This window comes from Sceloporus undulatus, chromosome 1, assembly GCF_019175285.1.
Source record: "Sceloporus undulatus isolate JIND9_A2432 ecotype Alabama chromosome 1, SceUnd_v1.1, whole genome shotgun sequence".
Lineage (NCBI taxonomy): Eukaryota > Metazoa > Chordata > Lepidosauria > Squamata > Phrynosomatidae > Sceloporus > Sceloporus undulatus.
The window spans coordinates 271,263,834-271,276,000 of record NC_056522.1 but is presented as its reverse complement, the minus strand read 5'-3'; the positions used below and the strand labels follow the sequence as shown (position 1 = coordinate 271,276,000).

At 40.5% G+C, this 12,167-nt stretch overlaps 1 protein-coding gene across 5 annotated transcripts in view; it reads right to left on the bottom strand.

Annotated features, from left to right (window-relative positions):
- Nucleotides 1-12,167, bottom strand: part of PTPN5 (protein tyrosine phosphatase non-receptor type 5) — a 120,543-nt gene that overhangs the window by 73,606 nt on the left and 34,770 nt on the right. For 3 of the 5 annotated variants that reach the window (XM_042445637.1, XM_042445635.1, XM_042445639.1), the window contains exons 2-3: nt 9,453-9,526; nt 4,502-4,629 (exon numbers count right to left, since the gene is read on the bottom strand). The gene's annotated coding sequence lies outside the window, so the exon portion shown is untranslated. Of the gene's footprint in view, nt 1-945; nt 1,066-4,501; nt 4,630-9,452; nt 9,527-12,167 lie in introns of all 5 variants that reach the window. The other 2 variants (XM_042445641.1, XM_042445636.1) reach the window with 2 other exon arrangements.

Below are 12,167 nucleotides of genomic sequence, written 5' to 3'. Positions count from 1 at the left end.
AGGAAGTTTCCATGACTTCTGGCCAGTTTCCTCACTGATCCCTGGCCTTAACAGGCTGGGCAGAGGTGATGTGGAGAAACAGAGACATGGAGGGGAAACCCCTCACCATCTGTTCCCACGGCTCCCATGTGCTGCAGTGCTGTTTGCAGAGATCTCCTGTGCTCCCACCATGAAAGGGGGCAGCTTTGGAGGAAAGGGAGAGTCATTGGCAAAGCCAAGACCTTTCTCCAATCCTGGGAGCCCTTGCCATTTTAAGTCTTCTTCATGCTTCCAAGGCTGTAGTAAAGAAGCTGCAGAGCAACAGCAAACACATCCCAAAGAGTCTCCCTCTGAAGCCAGCTCCCTCTGTTGAGCTGGCAGACCCTGAGCTAGGGAAGCCTGGGTTAAGGATGGCCCTTCACCCATGCTCTCAGGGTCCTCTGCCATAGCCACCACCAAGGAAGGGGGGAAAGGCAGGAGAGAGGAGAAGAAGGGAAGGCCAAGAAAACTTTCAAACCGCTTTCGCAGAAAGGAAAAACTTCGCTGGCTCGAAGAGAACATCCTGCTAGGAGCATAGGCAGGAACAAGACTGAGGCTCAGGGGGGCTAGCTCCTCCCTATATAGGGGCCGGTCTTTTGTTTATTGTCCCTGCCTACAGGAGCAAATAGGAGGAGCTAAACCCAGATTACAGATTACAGGAGGACAGGACCCTCTCTGCTGGGAAATGAGGAGGGAGGGAGAGAGAGACCTATAATATACCTAATACATTTTCAAAAGCTCTGAAATTTTCCCTAGTTTCAAAGATTTTCCAATGCAGTTAATGTGATGAAACCAAAGATTACCTTACGCTTGCCACAGCTGACTGTTCTTCCTACCCCTCCAGCACTGCCAGAATGCCGACAGAGAAAATTGGTGGACACACTTAAATTACAGTATGTATTAATAGTTCCCATATAACCACTTTACCTGGGCTTCTGCCTCACAAAATATCACCAGTCTGTTTCACTTCTCCATACCAACTGCCAGTCTTAACTTCCATTTCCCAAAGTTGCATATGTGATTCATTTTCCTATTCCTGTTCAGTTCCTAGAAATTATGATAGGTCTTACTTAAAAATAGTAAAAATAACAACAACAATATTGGGAAATAAGAAGAAGTGAATCCCTCTCCAATCTGAATAATATCCGTCTGGAAAAATTTGCATCCATTCTGAAATTTTATAGGTTTTCTATCATGGAGGATATGCTGTATATCGTTTTCAAAACATTTATCTACAGAAAATATGGGAGAGTTGAGTAGGAAATACAATTTCTTTTAAAATCCCCAATCTGTAAAGTCTCTAACAAATAGAGAGGGGAAGTTGTATCTTCTCTTGATATCCAATGACAGTCAATGTGATGCTATAGAACACTGACAAGATTTGTTCTTCAGAATGAAATGAGTCTTTGTGAGACAACTTTGCCAGTACTTAGTCCCACAGGGTTTGATACATCATAAAAACAGCAACCCTAATACCTTTTGAACCACTGCCCAGTACTTCATCAGACCAACCAAGAATTTCCTTCTTCAAGAAGCCTGGATAAGGTATATCAGGAATTTTTTCTCCAGTGTTCAGAAAGGGTTTTTTTATATAAATTTGACAGAAATCTATATATATTTTTTAAAAAGCCTTTCTGAACACCAGAGAGAAATAATTCTAGCACTTGTTTCAGTTACTTGCTGTAGCTCAGACAGCGTTTATGAGATCTGTGTCATTAGACCGAAATCTGACACATGCTTAGACTTCAACAGGTAGATTATAGCTGTCAAGTTTCAGGTCATTTGCTCAATATGTGACATTTTTAAAAGCAACAGAATAGTAAGGCTTATGAAGGCAGAACCTGTGGGGGGAAGAGGTTGTTTGCTGTAACTGTAAGGGTCATTCCTATGCTTGTTTTATATTATTTGATACTGGCAGGAGCCATATGAATGTTCAGATAATCAGTTTTACCTCTGTGCTAGTGGACCTTTGTCCAAGCGTTTTGACTGCTTCAAAATTAAGCTTTATCACTACCACTGCTGTTGCTCTCAGGCAGGAACTATGGGACCAGGTGGATTTCTCCCCAATCCCTTCAGCCAACTTAAAGATCACTCTTCTTTTGGAATCTCTACTTAGATCACCATGTGCTCCTTCCAACTGCCCTTCTGTTATACTGTCATAGGCTTTACTCAGCCGGGTATAGATCTCAAAAGGAATCATCCACTCCAAAATGTTATATTGCCATAGGCTTTACTCAGCTGGGTATAGATCTCAAAAGGAATCATCCACTCCAAAACCCTTCCCTTTAAAATAAACATTTTAGCGTGTGTGTGTGTGTGAGAGAGAGAGAGAGTGTGTGTGAGAGAGAGTTTTGCCATGGTTGGCAAAATGCTGTCCATGATGCTGATGCTTTGTTCCACTTTGAGAATGTAAAGCACTGATTCCCAAAACAGGTGGTACTGCCCCCCTGGGGATGGTGGAAAGATTCAGGGGGGCCTTCAGGTATTGGCATGGAAAAAAGACAAGGGGAAACCAGAGGCCTTTAGGACTATGGTGGGCATTGCATGAAACTTCTCTTTTTAGAGTTCTTTAAAACCACTGCATAACATCGTTGATCACTTCATGTGGTGGTGTCTCCTGCTCTTTGCCTGCTCACATGGGCTCACTCCTGCAGTGCCATTTTGAGTGCTGGAGCAAAGAGTTAAAGCATATGGGAGCAGGGGAGAAGCAGCAACAGAAAAGAGCTTTCACATTTGGGTCCCTGCTCAAGCTTTGTGAGCTTTGCCAGGACTTGGCTGGCAGGGTGGAGCTGTGCTACTGCAACTGCTTTCTTTCACCAATTAGGCTGAAAAAGGAAGTAGCAGAAGAAAGAAGATTTCTGTGTGTTCAAGGGGACAACTTGAAGCTGTCTGGGGAAGGTACGTCTCTGGGGAAGAAGAAAGAGGAGCATCTGCAGTCAATTCTTTGAAAAAGTCCTTCACTTTTCTTGCTTCTCTTGGACTGAGAATCCTTCCTCTCCAGGGAGAAAAGTGAGATAGTGGTTGGGCTCCTCTTCACCAGTGGGAAGAAGCTTCTTCCTTTGTACCCAGTCACCTTGGGATGCAGCAACTGAACAGCCAGTCAAGCAGTGATTGAGAAACCTCTCCCCTGTGCTGGCCTTTGTCACAAGGCCAACATGGATGAAAAGTTTCTCAATCACTGTTCAGTTGCTGTTCCCAGAGTGACCAGGTGAAAATGGAGCAGCAACCAAAACCCCCCTTCCCCATGCTGGCTGTTGCTCCAAGGGTACAAAGGGAAAAGTGATCAAGATTTGTCATTTTGAATTGGCTGAAGAACAACAGGCCTAATATTACCAAATAAGCACTGGAGGATGCTAGGATAATCACCCAAGAAGAAAGTGGGTGAAGATGTTTGGGATCCACTGGATTTCTAAAGGTACACAGTGGCCTTTTTTTAAAAAAATGTGTATTAAGACAATACTGGGCTAACTAAAATGTCACAAAATAATGAGCTGTAAAGAGACAACATGATGCAGTGTTTTGTATGTTGGAATAGGATTCTGGGAGTGTGTATTCCTGCATAGCAGTGAACTGGACCATACGGCTATGTGGTCTCCTCCAAATGATTCTAGGATTCTAGGATATGAATCTCCCCCAGCCACAGAAATCCACGGGGTGACCTTGGACAAGTCATATTCTCTTAGCCTCAGAGTAAGGAAATGGAAAAAGCCCTCTGAATGAATCTTGCCAAGAAACCCCTAGGAGAGGGTCAGCATAAAGCAATGTCAACTTGAAGACGCACAGCAACAAAAATGTGCTGATGATAATTCTAAGGAGTGTACTTTGAACATGAATTGTGCATGGCAGAAGAAAACATTCAAATTAGATTCTACTAGTGGCTAGGATGATTTCAGGACTGTCCTTAGGACTACTGCGATAAAGCAATGCACAGCCTTGCATGTGTGTGTTGTGCACCTTCAAATTTCTGACTTATGGTAACCCTAAGGCAAACTTATCATGGGGGTTTCTTGGCAAGATTTGTTCATTGCCTTCTTCTGAAGCTGAGAACATGTGACTTGCCCAAGGAGGTTTCATGGTCAAATGGAAATCAGACCCTGGTGTCCAGATTTGTAGTCCAATGCGCAAACCACTATGTCATTTTGTCTGTCTGTGAGTAACTGAAGCCAAAATAAACTGTTAAATAATATGTTTTATTTTAAGTCACCTCTGAAAATCTTCTTTATTTAAAAGCTTTAAATTAATCAAGTTCTGAAAACTTTGCTATTTATAAACCAAGAGCTTTAAATCGAGGTAAAATTACCAGTGTAAATATTTGTCATCTACTACAGGAAGGGATATTTGTAAAGGGTTGGTGGAACTTGCAGCAGAGACGTGGAACAATACATTTTCTCATAGAGTACCCCCTTCTAGTATATTTTCTTCATGACATAGAAGAAAAGGGTTTTGTTTTTTGTTTGTTTAGGATCAAAATAAACATACTCACCATCTAACAAAACATTATTCTCAGTCACATGGTTAGGTCTGCTTATGTCTCTTCTGGTACTCTTCTGATAGGAATGATACTTTGCAGAACAAAGTTTTTTATCTTCAAATATTTATGCTTTAAAAAACCTAGAAACAAATGAAAAAGAAAAGGAAAAAGTAGGTTAAACATTTAGTACCATAGGTACCCTGGACTTCTAAAAAAAAACACATGTTTATTTTGTTATTATGGAAAGCTATTAGTGCCGTCTGTCTGTCTATCTATCTATCTGTCTATCTATCTATCTATCTGACTAATTTATTATCCTGCTTTCTCCTGAACGGGACTCAAGACAGATCACACATGTGTTAAAACAAAGTATATGCAGGGGTATAGCTGCATGGACAGGGGGAGATGAAGGCCTTGACTTCCAAAAATAAGAATTCTGGTCCCCTAAGTGAAATGTTATTCAATCCCAATATTATAGCATTGCAGCTGGTGAGCCACTGAAAATAATTAACACAGAGAACACTTGTATTTGCTGGGTTTCCATTCCCTTGGTCACTTTGCCTGCTTAGCCTCTATTTCTAAATCCTCAACTGAAGTTTAAGCTACTACTAAAATTAGGGGACTGAATGAAAATTTCATTTGGGGTCAGATTCTTATTGAAGGGGTAATGCCTTCACTTTGCTCCCTTGTAGGTACTGTACTTAAATTAAGAATGAGCAGTAACAAAATTTAAAACACAATTAAGTATAGAAATACTTTAAAACAATGTAAAATCATTTAAAACCATGACAAGAACAATTAAAAACAACACAGCACAGCTTACACCCCTCTCAAAGAACGTGGCCCTCGGCAGAAGAAGAATTGCTCACCCCTGCTCTAAAGTGTACGTGGGGAACAAGTAGTCTATGGGCCTCGTGGGCCTCTCCATACGGCCCCTAACAGTTGTTCTCAAACTCTGGTCCTCCAGTTTCCAGAAGTCTCAGCTAGTATGACTAAAGTTTAGGACCTGAACCTGAAGTCCCAAACAACTGGAGAACTAGAGTCTGAGAACCAATGTCTTAGCATAGACAATCTTCCTAAGCCTCACCAACTCTCCTTAGTCCTGTTTATTCCACAACCCTGCTTTTTTCTCCCTTGCTCATCTGTTTCCTGATCAACTCTGTAATGCAGTGGTTCCCAAACTTTGCTCTTCCAGGTGTGTTGGACTTCAGGTCCCAGAATTCCTGACTTTGGCCAAGTTGGCTGGACCATTTGGAAGATGACATCCAGAACAACTGGAGAACCAACGTTTGGGAACCACTGCTGTAATAGGAAAGAGGTTTCAACCCGCCAATGCTCCCCCAGCCTCTCAGCGGACATGAAGGAAACTGCTGAGCAGTATAGTAGATGACAGTAGATTATTGATCTAATAGGCAATAGATGTTAGATAATCAATGAAAAATAAATTATAGGGAGGGGAAATTAGATATAGTATTGTTGGTTGTTAGAAGAAGAAGGAGATCTTATTTAAGGGTGGCTGGGGATATAGTATATTGATGTGTTTTCATTGTTGTTGCTATTGTGTTTGTTGGGTTGGAGAGTCAGTTATATGTTTATGCTATGCAACAGTTTGCATTGTATGTTGAATTTCTTTTTTTCTTTTAATTTTTGAAATCATCAATGCATATTCTTTATGTTTTTTGTGGGGGTTTTGGGCCTATGTGGCTGTTCTAGAAGAGTTTCTTCCTGACGTTTTGCCAGCATCTGTGGGTGACATCTTCATTCTCTGAAGGTGCCAGCCACAGATGCTGGCAAAACGTCAGGAAGAAACTCTTCTAGAACATGGCCACATAGCCCGAAAAACCCACAAAAAACTATGGATGCCAGCCATGAAAGCCTTCGACTTCGCATATTCTTTTATTAGAAACTGCTGAGCAGCAGGTAATGGGGCATTTTTGTACACAGGCTGCTGATTGTGTTTATATTTTGGATGCTCAGAAAAGGAAGCCTCCTTTCTGTCAGTGGAGGTAAGAATTGCTCTCTTCCTCCATGGACAAATTGCACAGGGCAAGGGTGTCCTTTATTACGTATGCAGTTGGGGGAGGGCATTAACCTCCACTGTCAGTGTGCTGAGCCCTCAGTGAAGAGTCTAACTTCACACACATGACAATCAGATTCTTTAAACACCTAAATGCCAACAGCATACTTTTGTCAAGCCTAACTTCTGCATGGTGGTGGTAGTGTTCCATTGTATGCATTTTACATGCAAATAGATGCATATGAATGGATGTGTACAAAGGCTTATATATGTCTGTGTTTGTTTGTGGATATGCATAAATATGTGTGCTTTGGCCTTGTTCATCACTGGCATATGACTCCTTAAGAGTTATCCAAAATGGGATGCAGCAATCGTACATCTGTGACATTTATCTTCCCAAGGCTGTCCCAGCAGTTCATATCCTTGGATGCCTGCCTTGGAATTGGGGTGACTGGTTTTCCAGGTGACCTCACTGTAGACTAGTGTGTGTGTGTGTTATCTGGGTATTTGTTATTGTAAGTGTGACCAGCTTTTGATTTAGGGTAAAGAACACAGTCTGAGTTAGATTTCACAAAATAACTAGAGAATCAATGTGGTTTATTATAACATGTGAAAAAGAAAATGCTTTAACATGTTCCAATCTTAGTTACAAACATATAACAGCATTCAACCAGAATCATGTCAGATGTTTTCTTTCAACAAATTCAGGCAATCAGTACTGAATCCATGGGGAGATGCTAGTAAGAAATAACAACAACAATTCAACTGACCCCATAATTGTCAGCTCTCAACCAAACTGACAGCTCTCAACCATATCATTTTTTAAAATCCCCTTTTCACTCCCAAGGCCCTTCCCTCCCATCACTGGCTGGCTTCTATTGTTCCAAACATTGTTCAGCAATCCTTTTATTTTGCTTTTTCCATATAAACATTTGGAGCCAAAGTTACAGCGCTGTAATGCCCAGTTAAATATAGGAAGGATGTTGTGTTTTTAAACATTTATTGGCTTTTAGGTTTTAAAATTGAATGAATCAGAAGAGGAAAACAAATCTAATTAAGCCCTGTAGCAGTAACAGACAACACAAAAACAACCAGCAGGTTTAGTCATTCGTATAGTGTTTTGGCAGAATTCTGCCTATGTAGGAAATCCATTTCAAAATGATGAAGAAATATGGATTTGTAAAATCCAAGATTTTCTTGTCCTTAAATACAATCCTGGATTACTCTGCACTTCATTGCTGGCTGCACACAGTACTATATACAGGAACCTCATGCAAACAACTTCTCTATGTGTGTCACAGTGGATGGTAACTGTGTCATGCTTCCCGCTTAAGGGTTTGGTTTGATTTTACATTTGCATCGTATCTTCACAATGGAGGTAATGTGCATCAGTCTTTGCAAATGTATTTTCTACAACAAAGCACTTATTACATATTTGGCACAACAAAATACCTCCCTTAGACAAGAGACAAGAAGTTCCATGCTAGTATAAACAAAAAACTTTATACAGTACTGATCTTTTCGCCATGCTTTTGTCTCAAAATGCTAATAGTATTACAGGAATTAGCTTATTACAGGGAAGTATTGTAGAAAACTGTAGTCAGTAGCATTGCCCTGGTTTTGGGCAACACATGCTACATATATTTTATGGATAAAAATTCAGCATCTTGGTGATTTTTCTTAGAGGTTAAAAAATGGAAGTAAGGGAGGAGGGGAAAATTCAGCAGCACTTTTGGGGCTAAATTGTTTACTTTAGGATGAGTATTTCTGGATTTCCGTCTTCTACGTCAGATACAGATCTAAAGTAATAGACTAAAATCCATTTAAATCATTCTAAAATAAACCACTTAGTCTCAAATGTGCTGCTGAATTCCTTCTCCCCCACCACAATCCCACTTTACTTTTTTTTAATGCTGAAACATGTATATCTCTTTGAAAACCTCTTAAAAATAGTAATTCAATTAAAAAGGAATAAAGTACTGAACCTTTCTCTATCCTCACTTAAACTAGCATGTACGGAATAAATCAAATTAGCTCTGTGACATCAGATATAAGTCATTCAAATGACAATAAATCCAAGCTATTGGTTAAAGAATGTTTTTCATCAGCTATGTACTTTTTCAAACATGAATGAAACAATCCACCTCAAAAATCTTTTTTGTTCAAAAAGGCAAGACATTAACAGACTAAAAACATTTAGTAAGTACCAATGGCACCCTTCATGGCAGCAATCCTTGCCTACGCTGATAGTGTGGGTGCACTATTAGTCATCCAATGTGCGTAGTATATTGGCACCGTGCCATTACTATATTCTATGCTACAGAAGATGATCAATGATTTTATTTTTACTTTTCCTCTGCACAAAAGTCAAAACAGCAATCTTCATTATAAAGGTGACTGTCACACTAGATGGATGGATAAAAAGCAAGACCTCATTTAGGAATGCACAGACAATGTGAGCAACAGAGCATGGAAATGTTATTTTTTTAATACTTCAGCTCCCAGAAACTCCACTTAGCATAGCCACAATGACTGAAGGATTCTTGAAGTTGCAGGTTTAAAAAACAACAACGCATCTCCAATTTTCATTGAGGAGTCAGACATCACTCTTTTCATGGCGCTCTAAAAGCCCCTGCACACACACACATTTTACAAAAGTTTGATCTGTGTAATGTTATAGTACTTTGAGAAATCACACAAATCCTTTGCAGAGATCATAATGTGTGATGATTCTATGCCTGTGTAGACATTTACACAGGATCTGCATCAACATAATGTGCTAGAGTGAGTATATGGGATTTCACTTAAACCAACAAGTAGATAATTGAAGTAAATCTCATGGATTTGTTTGTGATTTACATAGCAACAGCATTCACAACCTGTCAGGTATTAAAAAAACTAATTCCTTGCTTCTACATTCAGTGCTGACAGATACTATAAACTTACCAAGTAGTCAATCATTCTATATGTTACAATTTTGGGATTTCTTGAGCTGACTCATCAGTTACTATCGCTGTGTCCTAAAGCATGAAAGAAAGAAAAGAAAAGTGCTCTTTAGTGGGTATGAATGAGAAATGCATTTTAGAAATTAAATAGAACCTGGCATTTAGCTCTATCAAAATGTAATGGTATAGTAATATGAGAGGAATGTCAAACCACAGAAGGGATGAAAAACAAAACAACAACCCATTTCTAACTGTTAGTTCATTTCTAGAAGAATTTGTGAATGAAAAGCCTACAACCCAGAAATCTCTTAATAGCATGACATAGATAATGTGATAGAGCCCTGGTGGTGCAGTGGTTAAATGCCTGTACTGCAGCCACTCACTCACAAACCATAAGATTGCGAGTTCAATACCAGCGAAAGGGCTCAAGATCGACTCAGGCTTGCATCCATCCGAAGTCGTTAAAACGAGTACTCAGATTGTTGAGGGCAATTAGCTTACAATTTGTAAACCACTTAGGGAGTGCTTAAGTGCACTGATAAGCGGTATAGAAATGTACTTGCTATTGCTATTGCTATTGCTATTGCTATAGAGCTGATATATCTCAGCCAATATTTTTATTTTTAATTTTTCCTTTTGCTTTGGCCAAAGAACAAATAACTTCTTAAAGAAACATCTGCAATGCACAGACACGAATTTCATGATGCAGCAGCCACAATCTAGGGAGATTATTGCACAGCCATTTTTGCCCTGTACCACAATAATCAGCCGGCAGAGCATGCTTGAGGGACAGGTGATGGTCAGGTGGCAATGCAGCAGCAATTTACTGTGTGACAACATCTGTTTTCCCCCATTCTGCCCCAATCCCATCCTGTGCATAGTCAAGGCAAAAATGGCAATGCGATAATCTCCTAGAAGAGCCCAGAGTTCTTAGAATAATAGAGTTGAAAGGGACTGCAAGGACCATCTCTGTTCCAGTTCCCTGCTATACGGGAATCTGCAGCTAAATCACTCCTAAAAGTGAGGCCATCCAACCTCTGTTTAAAGACCACCAAAGGACAGTTTACCATCTACTCAGTCTATTCCACTATCAGGAAGTTCTTCCTACCATTTAGGTGGAATCTCTTTTCTGGTAATTTGAATCCACTGGTTTGTGTTCTATTCTCTGGAGCAGCAGAAAACAAGCTTGCTCCATCTTCTAATTAATTAATTAATTAATTAATTCCCTGCCCAGTATCAAAGGGCTACTAACAAAAAGTATTAGTTACACAAGTTGCACAATTTAAAGCAATAAAATGATTAAATTGACTAAAAACCATATTCAGCAGTAAGTAAAAACAAATGTAATTTTTTATTAAAATTAAAACTATGTACATCATATTTGGGATGCGTTAATGAGGCCCAAAGGCTTGGATAAACGGTCAAGTTTTAATGTGGGATCCAAATAACATGAGTGTTAGGCTTCCAGGGGGAGGGCATTCCACAGTTTGGGTGCCACAGTTGAGGAGGAGATTATCAGACGTGGGACTCCTGTCCTTTTTCCATCCTTGTCCAGTCCTTCCTGTGCAATCGTGGAAATGACTTTCACATAATGTTGCACTTATCTGGACATTGTCCCATCTGGAAAGCATGATTGACCACAATCACACAAAAAGCTTTCAGATGACTTCATGCTTATCCTGTCATTGTCCTGTCACTGAAGTGGAATTGTCCTGGCATTTTGTATTAATGGGAGTTTGCGTTAATACAATTCCACTTCAGTGACAGGATAAGTGTGACATCTCTGAAACACTTTAGTGAGATTGGGACTAAGATGGGAGAAAGACAGGAGAGCGATCCGCTTCACTCCCGACCCACTCCCATCCCCAGTCTCATAACTTCCACTGTTCCCTGTCCCAACACAGCTTATTGATCTTACTAGTGGAACATGGAGGAGCTCATTCCCCCCCCCTTTCCCCCCACCAGAAGATCTTAATCGTTAGGCAGCCACATATAAGGAGAAACATTTCCTCAACATTCCAAGATATTTTGGGCATTAAATGTCATCACAAACACCTTGAATTCAGGCAGGGGGGGGGGGAGGTATCAGCAGCCAGTGCAATTCTTTTAAGAAGGGATGATATGTTTTCTATATGGTACTCCAATCAGTAATTAATCTGCTGCGTTTTGCACTAGCTGCAGTGTCTGAGTCTTCTTCAAGGGTGGCCACAGCTTTACAGTAGTCCAACCAGGAGGTTACTAGTGTATGGACTACAGTACTGTGATTAGGTTGTCTCTGTCCAGTAAAGGCCACAGCTAGTACACCAATCAAAACCACAGAATCCAGTTGGACCTGCAGTGACAAGGATGGATCTAGCAGCACTCCTAAGGTATAAACCTGCTGCTTCAGGAGGCGTTCAACCCCATCTAAGACAGGATGTCTACCCAAATGTTGGGCCCAAGAGCCATCAATCCACAAAGCTTCCATCTTATCAGGATTCAATTTCAGTTTATTGGCCTCATCCAGACCATTACAGCATCCAGACACTAGTCCAGCACCTGCACAGCCCTAGCTGACTCCAATGACAAGGAAAGACAAAGTGGAATCTCATCAGCATAGATGGCATCCCACTCCAAACATCCTTATGACATCCCCAGTGGCTTCACATGGCACTCCACAACGTAATAGTCATGGGATTGAACTGGAAATCCCCAATGCTCCTCTCTGGAACTAGTC